This window comes from Neophocaena asiaeorientalis, unplaced genomic scaffold (genome assembly GCF_003031525.2).
Source record: "Neophocaena asiaeorientalis asiaeorientalis breed wild unplaced genomic scaffold, Neophocaena_asiaeorientalis_V1.1 scaffold309, whole genome shotgun sequence".
NCBI classification, from domain to species: domain Eukaryota; kingdom Metazoa; phylum Chordata; class Mammalia; order Artiodactyla; family Phocoenidae; genus Neophocaena; species Neophocaena asiaeorientalis.
Window position 1 is genome coordinate 150,242 of NW_020173199.1, and position 15,564 is coordinate 165,805.

Below are 15,564 nucleotides of genomic sequence, written 5' to 3' on the forward strand. Positions count from 1 at the left end.
TGTGACCGCAGGAGGGCCTGTTTTGGTAGAATTGTAGTTCTCAAACTGTGGTTCCTGGACCTTAGAACTTACTAGAAATGCAAATTATTCGACCTTACCCCAGACCTACTGAATCAGAAATGTGTGGAGTGGGAGACAGTGATCTTTGGTTTAACAAGCCCCCAGGTTATTACTGTGATCCACTCTTGAGTTTGAGAACCACTCAGCCATGGTAAAACATGGTTCCTGAGCATCGTATGTCCCAGCTGCTACTTTTCTTCCTTAAGAAAATTTGCTTTTTAATCCTACTGCTGATTTTTATCCTGTATTTGATTAATTTGTTCTTAATTTTGTTCCTATGAATCAAGATCTTGACAATCTGGACCATATTAGTGCCATTAATGAACTTCAAGAATTCCATCTTTCATAAACCACCGTTGGAAATATTAAGTGAAACAGAGCTCTAAACCAAACACTTTGAACCTCTCTTTAAACAATTCTACAGAGGGAAAAGAAGAAGGTTTTTTCTGTTGTCTATTTTTGTTGTTTATTTTTTTTTCTTTTGCTTCCAGAGTTAATTAGCCAAAGAAGTATTCTTTTGGACTATTATAGACATTTAAAATTATTTATGTTTTGCTGGAAATGCCAAACGTAATCAGATCCCCAAAACTAGGGTGACATTAAAGAAAAAGCAAGTTAGGTTATGGTGATAATTATATCTTGTCTCTCATTATTATTTAAATCATGCCAATTCCAAAGCTACACTGTCCTTCTTTAAAAAAAAAAAAAAATGTGCTATGGAAGCACTTCCTACCAGAACTTAAAACATATTCCACATGCTAGAATTAAACTGTTCCATTCCCTTAAATTGTTTTACTTTTCCACATAGTTCAAAATTGTCTTTTAACAAGGGAATAGATCCAAAATCAGAAGTGTGATGATTACTCCTTCTGCGCCAGGCCTTTTAATAGAATGCTGATTCCTCCCATACAGAGAGAGGAAGAGGACCTGAGACACAGAGGATAAGAGTAGAGTTTGAGGCAATAAACTTATTTCGGGTGGCTTTAATCAAACTTAAGAGGACTGGAATGAAGGTCATCCTCCTCTTCTACACTTTAAGAGGAAATGCTGCTTTAAATAGGCTCAGGTTGTTAACATGAACATGCTTAGAAAATAATATCGTATGGGAATCCAGGCATAAAAACAAAGTGCTGTGTCCCATTTGCTATGTAGCTTAAAGGGGAAGGCTGTAACACGTTACATGTCTCACTGCCCATAAAAGATAATACATCTCTGCTTGTGACCTTATTGTTCAAATATACATTGTGCCTGATGTAAACCATTTTCCCCATCTGGCTGTAAAAGAGATAATACAGAGATGACAGAGAAGTTTATCACCAGAGACTCTGAAGTTCATAGAACTCAGTCAGTCTGCCTAAAGATGAATTAAACTGATTTGAAGCCAAGTAAAAATGTGATCTGTTATAAAACCTGAAACACCAGCAAAAAAAAAAACCTCATCTTGATAGAACAGAGAGATTAAGAAGAGTGTTTGGTTAAAAATTTTAGCTGTAACTTCACAAGAGTAAGACAACTAATCAATTCAGTAAAAAATTGGTCAACTCTTCAGTGCTTGACCCAAAAGTCCTAGCCTAAATGTATTTCTCCTAACCATACTGATTTTTACAGAAAAATAGAAAACCTTTTATTGATTTCATTCTTAAAATACCCATGGCACTCTCTCAGCACTTTACATAAGACATTTAGAAAAGAGAACATGCTCAATTATTTTATGATGAATTTGAAATGTTAGAGGAAATTATAAGGAGACTAACATACCTTAGTGTAACTTTTCAGGATTTTACAGTCTCCAACAATATTAATGAAGACAGAAAATGCACTTTACCAATTCAAATAAAGTTTAAAGAACATAAAAAGAATAACCAGTTACTGCCTTAAATTTACGGTCAGAATGCAACAGAGAGTGAGCAAATGATGTGGAGGCTCACGTAGGAAAGCAGAGGCTAACCCGGGGTCTGACTGCCAGAGTATGGAATCCTTTGAGAGCTGTTCTCTTCTTTCTGGGTGGCAGATTTCTAAAACTGGGTCACAGAAAAAATGAGATAGTCAGTGACCTCTCCTAATCATCTGTCAGCTGTATTCCAAATAGCACTGGAGCTCACCAAACAGCACATCTTGAGCCCTCATTTGGCAAGAAAGTGCTGGTTTTGCCTCATGTCTTACCTTTCTTTCTAAACCTTCAAAGTCATATCTTGCTTTTTCCAGGTATTTTCCTGATAATGGTTTTAAACAGTATTAAACTATTCAGTCAATATCTGCTTTCAAAACAGCCGTAAGAGAAACTTTTGAGGGACAAATTGTTGACTATTTCAATTACATATATGTAACACACTAGTTTTGAAGTCATCATGTTATGGAACTTTGGAGATAATTATACAGGACAATTTGGGGCACATTATCTTCCTTTTTAAAACCTGTGTAGCAACTATCTTGGGTTGTTATTACTTGGTTTCTAACATCTTTATCTTAATACACACCTTGCTTTCTTGTCCCAAGTAAGATGTCTCAGTGGCTCCCACCTAAGGTATACATAAAGTTGCTTGCACGGTGCACTAGTAGTTCAAATCTGGATCTAATACTTATTGACTCTTTTTTTTCTTCTACTTGTTTGCTTTTAGTTTTTAGAATTTCTTTTTTTCTTTCTTTAACTCATCCTGATTTGGGACAGCCAAGGGTTTTGTGTCATGGGTGATGTTTTCCTATCAATATTCTCTTAGAGTAACACTATATTGATCTTTGGAACCTAGAATGATACATAGCAAAACATCTTTTATCAGAATTCTTTGTGTTCTTTGTATATTTCTTAAACAAGATCCTTCTACAAAGAGTAATGGATAGGAAATAAGAAATTAAAGAAATAACATGACTCTTAAATACAGTCGGAATATACTATTACAGAAACTTTTGGCAGGTGCAAGTGATAATGGTTTACATTTATTTCATGCTTACTACATGCTGGGCACAGTATTAAGTATTGTACATTCATTATCATTTAATAAACAGCAGTTCTAGGAGATAAGTACCATAATTGTGCCTGTTTGTTTCATGAAGGAACTGAGGTTTAGAGAGGCCAACAACTAGTTCAAAGTTGTACACCAGTTAAGGCAGGATGCCAACACAGCTCTTCCGGACCCCAGTGCTTCACTGCCACACCATCTGCTTTCCTATCTGCATAACCCTAAATGCCCCCTCAATGATGTATATTTTTAATGTTAACTTTCAGCTAAACTCCACCATAATTCATTTTTCAAGCATTGTATGTAATTGCTAGATCCACTGTACAAAGCCATTGAAGAACTAAGTAACCTATTATTTCCTTGCCCAAGGACATTAGTTGTCAAAAATAGCTCTCCTAAAATCCAAAACAAATATGATAAGCATGATGGTTGAAACATAAAATTTTATTTTATTTTTTGTTATTGCTGTTGTTCTTGTTATTGGTTGGTAAAACATGGCCTGCAGCATTGCCATGAAATAGAACTTCTGACTTCAGTTTGAATCAGCATAAAAGTTAGCCATTAGCTCAGCCTACTTTCAGCTAACATACGTTGCTGTTTGACTTGAGTTGCTATGCTACTCCCAATAGGGGTATGTCCTTTTCCTTTATTTATTATGGGAAGGCACTGTTTTGTTTTCACTGTAGATAGTCCAAAAAGAACAGAGGAGTTAGCTAAGCGACTGGTAACCATCCCGATTTGCCTAGGACTAAGGGGTTTCCCAGGAAGCAGGACTTCCCATTTTAAAATCAGGTCTCTCCCTGGCAAACTGTGATGCATTGCTATTCTACTAGGAGTAGACTTGTAGTTTTATCAATTCTTCTTCTATAACACTAACTTATCTCATGTACACTAGACAGGCACTTGATTTGATGTTGAAAAGCCATCCTAAATTAGGTCTATGTGGCCAAAGTAAAGTTGACATCTGAGGAAAAAGCTTAAATACCTCCTTGCCTAAAGTAGAAATTCCCAGATTTTGAAGTATGTGTGGTATCACAACTTAAAAATTAAACTTTAACAGAGAACAGATTGGTGGTTGTTAGAGGTGGGGGGTTGGGTGCAGAAAATGGATGATGTGTACTGAAGTACAAACTTTCAGTTATAAGATTAATAAGTTCTGGGGATGTAATGTACAGTATGGTGACTATAGTTAACAACACCATATTGTATATATATATATTTAAATTATCTATTTATTTATTATTTATTAGTATTTTATTTTATTTTATATTTGGCTGCGTTGGGTCTTCGTTGATGCACGTGGGCTTTCTCTAGTTGCGGCGAGCAGGGGCTACTCTTTGTTGCAGTGCGCGGGCTTCTCATTGCGGTGGCTTCTCTTGTTGCAGAGCACGGGCTCTAGGCACGCAGACTTCAGTAGTTGTGGCACGCAGCCTCAGCAGTTATGGCACGTGGGCTCTAGAGTGCAGGCTCAATAGCTGTGGCTCACGGGCTTAGTTGCTCCGCGGCATGTGGGATCTTCCCGGACCAGGGCTCGAACCCGTGTCCCCTGCATTGGCAGGCGGATTCTTAACCACTGTGCCACCAGGGAAGTCCCCATATTGTATATTTAAAAGTGCCAGAAGAGTAGACCTTAAAAGTTCTCATCACAAGGAAAAAGAGTTGTAACTATGTGAGGTGATGGATGTTAACTAAACTTACTGTGGTGATCATTTGCAATATCCACATATATCAAATCATTATCTTGTACACTTTAAATGAATACAATTATATATGTCAATTATATCTCAATAAAACTGGGGAAAAGAAAACATTTAAACTTTTACATATAAAAAGCACTATAAGACCTGTCCTAAACATTCTCATGCTGACAGAAATTTAGTTGTGTGCAAACCTGGCATTATTTCCATATATATTTGTGGCACTGAAATCAATATGAATATCAAGTAATGTTTTGCTAGCACTCATACCTCAATATGAGCATTTCTCCTGAAAATGGTCATCCTGAGAGGTTATACTCCAATGACAATGACTTAGCTCAAGACATTTCTAAAACTCCTTTTTAGAATTGCCTTTAAAGTCAGATTCATATAGTTTATAGCCTGTCCTCAATTTTTATGAACATGGTATTAGGAGCAAGGATGATTTTCCTTATTCATCATATATAGGTCCAAATAACTTGATATTTTTCCCCCCAAAGCAAATTCCTGCCTAAAAGGGCAATGCTTGCAACTTCTGATGTTATTCAAAAGAGCATGACACAAGCCCTGAAGACCATCCCAAAAAGATGTGACAGCATTGCTTTGATCAATGGCAGCATGTTAAGCTTAAGAAGACAACTCCAGTTTTAAAGAGAGCAATTTTGGAATTACAAGCTCTATATGATTGTTCCTTTCCCCCCACATGACTTATGTTAACTTAAAGTCATACCTTTTAACTGTCAGTTAAAAAGCCTATAATTTCAGTGTTCATTTTAAGCCCAGACCTCAATGTCACCATGCTATGTATCAATCCACTTAGATTTCCTTTCATGGTGTCTGCTGAAATACTGAACCCCTCTCTTGCAGCTTGCCATGTGTCCTCCTCTAAAAATTACTTTTCCGCTCAGGCCTGCTGTCTTTACCTCTAAGATATCAGCTACTTAGCTTGTATTGCTTCGTGGAGAAGTCGGGGAACATGGTTGGACGTGTGAGGTGTTTTTAGGTAAACCGGTCAAACACATCACCCTCTAACAGAAGGTTTTTCAATGTCAGCACTATTGACATTTTAGATTGGGTAACTGTCTGTTGCAGGGGACTGTTCTGTGTATTATAGGATATATAGCAACATCCCTGGACTCTATCAGCTAGATGCCAGCTGTGAGAACCAAAAACGTCTCCAGACATTGCGGAATGTCCCCCCACAAGGCAAAATTGCCCCTGGTAAAGAACCACTGGCTAACGCAAGGAACATAGAGATGTGTTGGTCTCTTTATAGAGTTGTAAATCATACACATTATGCGGAGCCAAATTAAACTTTACTTGGTTGGAAAGGAAAAAAAAAACAAGCCTCATATTTATTTATTTATTTTCTGTTTCAGAGCATTTAATGGATTTTCTATGTGAAAACAACAATGTAGGAAGTAAAATACTTTTAATTGCTGGAGCACAATTGAGTGATTTTAATGGAGACACTGCTAAATGCTGGGGTTTCCTACATGTGGGGAACAAGGAACCCAACCTCTTGGAGCGCCAGGAGTACGGACAATAAATGAACAGTGACAAGTGAAATAAGAGGTATGACAGAAGTAAAACCCTCACATTTAAACCAAATAAAAATATTTTTTACTTAGTTGATTGATATAACAAAATCTGTATCTGGAAAAAAATGCTATGCTTTCCAGGTGAAACACTAACCACATATGCCAGATAGAAAGGTGTCCATTCATTTTTTTTTTCATTCCACTAATATTTACTGGGCATCTGCCAAGCAAGAGACACTACCCTGGGCAATGGGGCTACAGTAGTGAACAAGACAGACAAGATCTCTGCTCTCAAGAAGCCTACAATTTAGCAAGTTTGGGAGATGTAAGCAACACAGTGAGATATGTACCATCCCACAGTAGGTGACAGGGTAGTGTATTAATCATGTTTTTTATTGTCTATATTTTATGATATTTTGACATATTGGTGGAGTGGGGAGGATTTCTGGCTGGAGAGACATTGCCCCTCCCAGAGCTAGTTAATTCCTAAAATGATAAACAACATGCCTGAGGGCACTCCTTTCATATGCAAATAAACCAATCCTGACTCTATACCCCCAACCATCTTTGTTATCTAACCCTCACCCACCAAGCCAATACTTCCTGTGCCCTAAATCAATGCAGGTGCCAGACAACTAGGACCGCCCTTATGCCCCAAACCCTGCTGGAATTATTCAAACTAGCCAACCCTAAACTGTTTTCCCACCCTGCTTTGCCTTCCCATGGAAAACACAATAAAGACTGTGACCTGTGCTTTCCCCTCATTCCTTTCTACATCCCGACTGACACTGGTGCTTCCCCATGTGGCCCTGCAGGGCACAATACATACCCTCCTCTCTGAAAGTGTAAGGAATAAAGATCTTCTTTCAAAGGCATTAACCTCTCTATGTTGTCGCTCAGTCACCTCTAAAGTTTTAAATCCTACAGCTATAGTCATTGAGATTGGCACATACAAAGGTTACCTTATTCTAGTCAAGGGGACAAGAAAAGCTTCCCTGAGGAAGGACAGAATTAGTAAGGTGACTACATGGGGAATACATTTCATGCAGGGAGAAAAGAATATATAAATGGCCAGGTGTGACCAAGTTGCAATGAGAGTAGAAGTGCAGATTCACTCAGAGTGTTCATCTGGGAGGCAACCAGAAATCTTAAGTATTTACATCAGGTAAGTAACAGGATTTACTCTGTTTAATCCTTCTAGCTGCTTTTTGGGGGCAGAGACCAGATAGTAGGTTTTGAAGCAATATAGGAAAAGACTGATAGTGTCCTGAATGAAGCTGGTGACTGGGAATGAACAGAAGCTGCCCTCAGTCCAATAACACGCACAGAGGAGGCATTCAACTTGTATTTGTTGAATAAATGAAAAAATGTAAGTTCTCATGCTTGAGTCATAGGACAGTTTTTTCAATAATCACTTAAAACCAATTTACTATTATTTTGGAAATAATTCTAATAATGTTTTCTAATCCACAGGCAATTAGAAACAAACAAGGGAGTGGCGATGGAACTAGAGATACACTCACACACACTGACAGGGCACCGAAAGCTAAACAGTGAAAGAGAAGAAACTAAAAAGGCTTTGTACGTGGCAGTCTAGCATTCTTTGGTATAAATGCCAACGTGTTCACAAATTTTAACACAATACAATTTGGAAACTGATGCTCTTGTGAGAACATGGAGTCTCCAACGAGGCTGTTGCAACAGGCAGGACTCTATTAAGTAAATCAAGAGAGGATATGTAAACTTCTAATAGATTTATTGTACAATGGCAATTATTTTTAGTTCTTAGCTTTTAGAGCAATGATTATATGAAAGTTAGAAAGATTCAAAGTGTAAAAGATGATGCATCTTAGCTGAGCTTCCAGATATCTGGAATATGTGCATTATCTGGGGTAGCTCACTCTCTAACAGTGGGAAAGCCATATAAACAAGTTGCTGCCATATGTGGAAATGCATTACTCAGAATGACAAAATGGAATCTTTGCCTTTCTCATTTATAAACTCATAAAGGCGATGTTTCTTACAAAAGCATGTAAAGCATGACACAGCATTTCCAAGCGGCAACCCATTTCCAAGCGGCAACCCCATTGATATCAATGTCCTCTATGTCAGTGGGTATAAGAATCAAGGGGGATTTTTACAGTGTGAGTTCCCTCTCCGTCCTCCATGGCACGGCACAAACATGTATTCTGCTGCATGAGCTTCCCTGCCACCAACTTATGACTGTGTTCTTAGGCATTAATATAAAGCTCACTCAAAAAATATTCCTAAATAGGGCACAATGGTTAAACTGGCAATGCTATAAATATTACAGGGCCGAAGTATATTTTCGTCTTTATTTCTCTAGGCCAGACACTGTTAAGCCAACTGTTAATACACAAACTTTGTTGTTGTTGTCAAGGAGAGTGTGCAGCTTCTTCAGGGCTATTTTAAATGCTGTGCCTCATTTCAAATAAACATTTACCCAAAGGTGCTTGACAGTGAAAAATCTGTACGCTGTCATAATCCGTTTACACAGAGCAGTATTTTCACTGTATAGACCCTGCTAAAGGTACGAAAAGCTCCCCCCGTGGAAATCCCATCAAAAAGGAAAAAAGTCCCTTTTTCCTTTCCTTCCAGACAGAGAGGAAAAAGGAAAAGATATCCTTATTCTTCAAAGTTGAAGTTTATAAAAACAAAATGTCTTTGTCAAGAGGCCCAGCCAGTTTGTCCTGTGTTTAAAATACATTTAACTCAGAAATATCAGGGGAAAAGATAAAAAGTAATGGTGGATTATTTTTCAAAGCATCTGAAAGTAAGTGTGTGTGTATATATATATATATATATATATATATGTATATATATATATATGTACATATATAACAAATCAATAAATGCAACATATTCTAAGACAGCCTCTGAAGCAGAGATTAAACTATATATTAGCTTGGCTACATTGAAATATTTGACAATTAAAAACAACTTTTAGGGAGAAACGCAGTGAGGCTATCAGTGAAAAACACGTTTTTAAAGTGCTGTTCTAACTTGGATAACAATAACTTTTCTAGAGACTATTTAGAATTATTCAAGAAACAGTTACGGTAAACATATCCTAAAAGCAATGATAATATACTAATAACCAGTATAAATTGAACACCTGTTATGTGCCTGGCACTCCATTTAACACTTGACGTTTTCTGATTTGATCCTTGCAACAACCCTACAAAAAAGGTTATCCTGTAATAAAATATTATTTTTTCTATTGGAGAAACTGAGACTGAGTATTCAAAGCCCCACAGCTGCCAAGTGAGGGTACAAGGATTCAAACCCTGTCAGTCTGACCACACCCTGGAGATCCAGTAGTGAGCCAACCCACTCCTCCTGCAGTGTGTGGTCTACTGGTCAAGGTGGACTTCAAACACTCAAATGGTACAGAGAGCCCCCGCTCTTATCCAAGGGAGGGTACATTCCAAGACTCCCAGTAGACACCTGAAACCACAGATAGTACTGGGCCCTATATGTACTATGTTTTTTCCTATACATACTTAGCTATGATAAGGTTTAACATATAAATTAGGCACAGTAAGAGATTAATAACAATAACTGACAATAAGGCAGAACGATTATAGTGTAATAGAAGTTATGTGAATGTGGTCTCTCTCTAAATATCTTATTGTGCTGTATTCACCTGTCTTCTTGTGATGACATGAGATGATAAAATGCCTGCGTTATGAGAGGAAGTGAGGTGAGTGACGTAGGCACTGTGTCATAGTGTTAGGCTACTATTTGTCTTCCAACAGTACCTCAGAAGGAGGGTCAGCTGCTTCAGGTGATCCTGGGTCATAGAGCCATGACGCTGTCGATGGTCACATGTCAGGAGCAGAGGATGTCAGCGGTTGGGGATGGGGATAGGGGGCAGGAGGATGGATTGGGACGGCGTGAGATTTCATCATGCTACTCAGAGTGGTGTGCAATTTAAAACTTATGAATTGCTTAGTTCTGGAATTTTCCATTTAATATTTTCAGACCGAGGTTGGCCACTGGCCATTGAAACTGAGGAAAGCGAAACCAAGGGTAAGGGTGGACCACTAGACACATATAGGTGCTCTGAAAGAAAAGTAGAGAATGCTTTTACAGAATACAGAATGGGGTCCAAAATTGGGCTATCTGGGAAGAATGGAGAGTAAATGATCCTTGGGCTGAGAGGTAATGGTTAGTAGGAATTAGCCAGGCAAAGAGATGGGGAGTGCTCCAAGCAGCATAGGGAACATAGGGAAAGACCCCAAGGTGAAAAAGAGCTGATTCCACTAACAAAACTAAAAGAAAAAGAGTATATCTGAAAGGTAGTAACTGAGAGAATGGAGGGAGATAGGCTTGGACATGTAGGCAGGCCTTGCAGACCATGTGAGGAATTTTGTATTCATCCTGAGTGCGGTGAAAATGGAAGAGTTTTGAGTAAAAAGAAGAATGATCCTATTTGCAGTTGAAAGTCCTCTGTCTGCTGCTTGGAAAATGGACTGGAGGATGGGAAGAGAGAAGTTCGGAGAACATTGCAGGAGTCTCAAGTAGCTGATGATGCTGCTTGAACTGGTGGTGGCAGTGAAGCTGGAAGAAAGACAGTGTGCTTGGGGTATAGGTAGAAGTAGATTTACAAGACCTGGTGGTGGATTGGTTGAAAAGGGAGGAGTTCCAGAAACCTCATCAGAGGCTTTCCTTAGCTCAATGTTCAACTCCTTTCTACTTCTCCTGTGTCTGATGGGGACCAGCCCTTTTCAGAGTTAATACCAGGGCAAATATTTCCTGAAAGGGAGAAGAGAGGGAGATCACGGACTTAACAGTATTGCTTAGTGGTATTAGGTTGTAAGTGTAACTAAATTTCCTCAGTGTTTCTGGGTGTGAGAGATGGACAAAGAGGTGGGAGAAAGCTGCCTACCCCTAAGGAACAGCTGGGGGATCGTCTCTCCAATTTCCCTTACAAATGTGTCAAGTTGTAGATCCTGGGAAGTTGTTACCCTGCTGGAGAACATTTACAGTTAGGACAGAACTCACAGTTCAAATGACAAATAGGATCTGACCAAGTATGTTGATGTAATATTTTCTCATTCATTTTTATGGGAAAATAAAAAGAATTATCTTTGAAAACAAAATAGTATATATTATACATATACTATTTTATATAAATATAAAATATATATATATAAAGTAAATCACAAAATCAATATATATTAATAAATACTATTACTAGGCACTTATTTGTTAAAATACTAATAATTCATAACATTAAAATAATTAAAAGTCAAGCCTACAACAACAAAATAAGTAATTAAGCCCAATATTAATGGTTAGAGATTAGAGAAATCATGTTCCGAACCATACTTTTTGCTCACATTCTGGCTGTGGATATTTCAGTTTAGGTAATCAGTTCTGAGACTGATTCTACAGACTGCTATTAAAGTGACTCTCTACAAGATTTATTCTTCTTTTCCTCAGTATCTTTATACGTATGCAATAAACCACTTCCCAATGGCCACATGGGGAGTCTCTCTGTCAGTGTATGGAACTGTGTGTCTGAGTATGGAATTGACTAGCCAGAATTCATACAAAGAAGAGAAGCCAAAAGAATGAGGGTGTTTTAACTCCTTCAACGTCAATAACAGATGATGAGCCTAGAAAAGAAAGACTAAGGATGACTATTTTAACTACTTTAATATATATTAGAAAGCCTGTAATATGAAAGAAGAATTTAATTTACTCTTTGTGGCCACAGCGGTAAAACAGGGTTCAATGGATAAAGCACAAAGGAAAGGGAAGCAAATTTATGCTCAATGTAAAGAAGGCCTTTCCCAGTAGAACTGTTCAGAAGTCACACAGGCTATGGTGGCTCACTGTCACAAGTGGTACCTGCAGAGACTAAATGACTATTTTTTGCATTAATGTTTTGTGAAGTTTGGTCAGTTTGTTTGGCTAAATTGGTTGTTTGGCTAGATCAGAAAGTTTGGTTAAAGATTCTAAAGTCTCCTTCTATTTCTAAGCTTCTTCATGTAACTGATTATGTCTTCAGCCTCCATTTTCACCATTCTAACAGTCACAAATTCCTATTTGGTGATTTAGGTAGTTCATTGGCATCACATTGGGGATTACGAGGGAGGAATTTGAAGCTACGCTAAGTAATTAGTGCATTCCACTTCTCTGGCCACAGTGATTGGGTCAGGGGTGAGCGTGTGACTTAATCCAGCCTGATTTCTTGGGAATTCTGGGACAAATATGCTTTATTCCTATCAGCTATGGATAGGAAGCATGTAGTCTCTGCAATAACTGCTCGTCATCTTAGGACCACAAGGGGAGGTCTTGCCTAGAATGAAGTTAACAAAGAAACCAAGCAAAGAACTGAAGAGAGAAGAACCTGAACCTGGTCAAGTTGTGGACACCAGCAGATCAAGCCATGCCTAAAGCTGCTTCTCCCAGTGGACTTTTCAATTATATGAGCCAATGAAGTTTCTTTTTGGTTTAAGCAGTTTGAGTGTGTTTTCTACACATGCAAACAAATGATTCCTAACTCTGATTCTTATCCAAATATGTGTAAAGTCATCCATTCTCAGAAAGTAAAAAAGAGACCAGCTGTATTTTGCATCCAGGGATCCACTGAACAACCAAGAGATCTCTGTGGGTTTTTTTTTGTTGTTGTTGTTGTTGTACCAGGTCTTAGTTGCGGCAGGCGGGCTCCTTAGTTGTGGCATGTGAACTCTTAGGTGCGGCATGCATGTGGGATCTAGTTCCCTAACCAGGGATCGAACCCGGGCCCCCTGCATTGGGAGCACGGAGTCTTATCCACTGTGCCACCAGGGAAGTCCCGAGATCTCTTAATACTAATGTCTGAATCACATAAACTCAATTTTTGTCAAAATCTGGCTTCAAAATCTGTATCTCTTTCAGAACAAACCATGTTAAACAACACTGCAACTAAAAATTTACTAAAGATTTAAAACAGATCTAAAGCAGTTTTACAGAAAACTTTTTTTTTAATTTATTTTTTATTTTTCGTTGCGTTGGGTCTTCGTTGCTGTGCACCGGCTTTCTCTAGTTGCGGCGAGTGGGGGCTACTCTTCGTTGCGGTGCGCGGGCTTCTCATTCTCTTGTTGTGGACCACGGGCTCTAGGCACACGGGCTCAGTAGTTGTGGCACATGGGCTTAGTTGCTCCGCGGCATGTGGGATCTTCGCAGACCAGGGCTCGAACCCATGTCCCCTGCATTGGCAGGTGGATTCTTAAGCACTGCCACCAGAGAAGCCCCCGAAAAAATTTTAACCTATTTGCCTAAACTTAATCCTTCTTCCTCCTTGCAGGGCTACTGTCAATGTAAAAAAGTAGTTACAATCAATTTAGACATCCTACGGGGTTAATGACCTTGTGAATTGATGATAATAAATGCTTAACTAATTTCTTAATTTGCTTAAAGTTTTGATAACTTCTCAACACTTAGAACTGTAAGGACCTTAAACTGTTTTGCATGCTGTTTTCCAACCTTTCATATTTTGATTCTATAGGATTTGGTTTTTGATCCACATCAACAAGTCATCCTCATTGGGGTTCAGATTTTATCATCATTTACTCCTGTGCCTATATGTAAATTGAAAAATGAAAATTGAAGCCACAGACATGCACTAAAGCCAGATATTAGCATCAATCAACCTTGCTTCCCAGCTGCTGGTTTGTGGCCCATTAATGTGTTGAGTTACTGATTTTTTCCTTCAATCCTCAGGGCAGCTGTACAGGGCCCAGGTAGACCAAGACCCCATATCAGAAGCCTCTGGCCAGGAGCAACGTTGTCTGTTCACCCAAAATGCAATAGAAATATTTTCATTTCCAATGTGTGGCATCACAATGAAAAGTCCATGATGCACTACCCTAAATAACACTGCTTAAAGGTTCTACCTTGTTCCTCTTCTATTGAACTTGATAGATTCCAACTCTGGAAACCTATAAAAAATATTGTTTTGCCAGCATATTGGTAAAGGAAGGCAAGCTTTCCCTTTAGTTTGAATTCAAAGAATTCCAAAAAACTCCAAAATTTATTTTCCTTTTCAGTGTTGAGATAAAGAAGTGTTTTTCACTTGTCTCTTTCCCTCGAAAATTATTTTTATGTTCTTTTACTCAGTGTTCCTCTTAGATTTAGCAAGTGCTGGTTTAAAAATAAAATTGCAGATTTTCAGGGTGGAGCATATTATACATCACTCATGGACAAGACTCCTACAGCCAAACACAGAGATGTGAGAAATGATGCAGAGCTCACATAACACTATCCTTGGAAAATTTGTAAGGGACAGTCCAGAAAGATGGATATTTGTTCCGATGATAATGCCAGTGAACTACCAAGGGCCTGCCTGTGTATTACTCTCATTAACAATGGTGATTTAACATTTCAGGTTTTAAATTGCAGAAAGCAAATTCTTACACAGGTGTTCTCATACTGCAACTTAATGTTGACACAAAAAACACCGTTTCATGGCAAGCACTAATCCTAACTAGGTTAGGATCCCTACCTAATCCTAATCCTAGCTCACTTCCCATGAAGGGTTCTATTGAGCCAGGAAAAAGTAATTGAATATCGATAGTGCATGAAATCTAGCTATTTGTTGACTAAAGTTTACATTTTATAACTGGCAGAAGATCAATTGCTTCAAGATGCTTGCTTTCATAGGATAAAATTTCTTATTTTATTAACAATAACCAGTCAGATACAAGCTCAAAACTCTGTTACATTTCTGAAGGCAGGGACAGGAAGCTTTTCAGAGCCTTTCTTTTCCTAAACTAGAATCTTCCTTTGAATCCCACACTAAGTACTGCCTTATTCTTTGTGGGGTCAGTGCTGCCTCTATCTCAGAATACAGGTAGGTCAGCGAAAACACTGTCATCTATTTTCGAACATCATGGGATCTTTGAAGTGAAAACTCTTATAAATAGTTGAAAGCACATTCTTAGAAGTCTGTTTGGAAACTATATCGTTTTGCTCAGAAGAAGATACCTGCTGAGGAAAGAGATTACAAGGCTGTGGATAGCCACGAAGTCAAAAGATTTATAGCAGCTGGCACACTGCTTATGCTTCGCTGTGCTAGATTCACACCTTCCAAAATAGGTAATAGGAACAGAGTGGTTTAAAAAACATGTTGAAATTTTGAGCAGTCAGAAGTGTTTAATTCAGAAAAAAACCCAAAAACCTGTTATTTGCAGAATTCAAATTAATGACTGATGTAGTAAGGAGTTTTCACCCAGGAAATAAACAAATATTTGCTGATTTTTAAATTATGTATAAGGCTGGCCCTACAGTAGGCAT

At 38.3% G+C, this 15,564-nt stretch overlaps 2 protein-coding genes across 10 annotated transcripts in view; one reads left to right on the plus strand and one right to left on the minus strand.

Moving 5' to 3' along the window:
- Positions 1–15,564, minus strand: part of SYNPO2 (synaptopodin 2) — a 170,489-nt gene that overhangs the window by 113,816 nt on the left and 41,109 nt on the right. The gene's annotated exons all lie outside the window — the stretch shown is intronic.
- The window catches only part of LOC112399506 (uncharacterized), a 130,752-nt gene that overhangs the window by 66,868 nt on the left and 48,320 nt on the right, over positions 1–15,564 (plus strand). For 2 of the 7 annotated variants that reach the window (XR_003003242.1, XR_003003243.1), the window contains one exon: positions 6,094–6,289. The exons of the other annotated variants lie outside the window; for them this stretch is intronic. The gene's annotated coding sequence lies outside the window, so the exon portion shown is untranslated. The remainder of the gene's footprint in view (positions 1–6,093; positions 6,290–15,564) is intronic. 7 annotated transcript variants of the gene reach the window in all.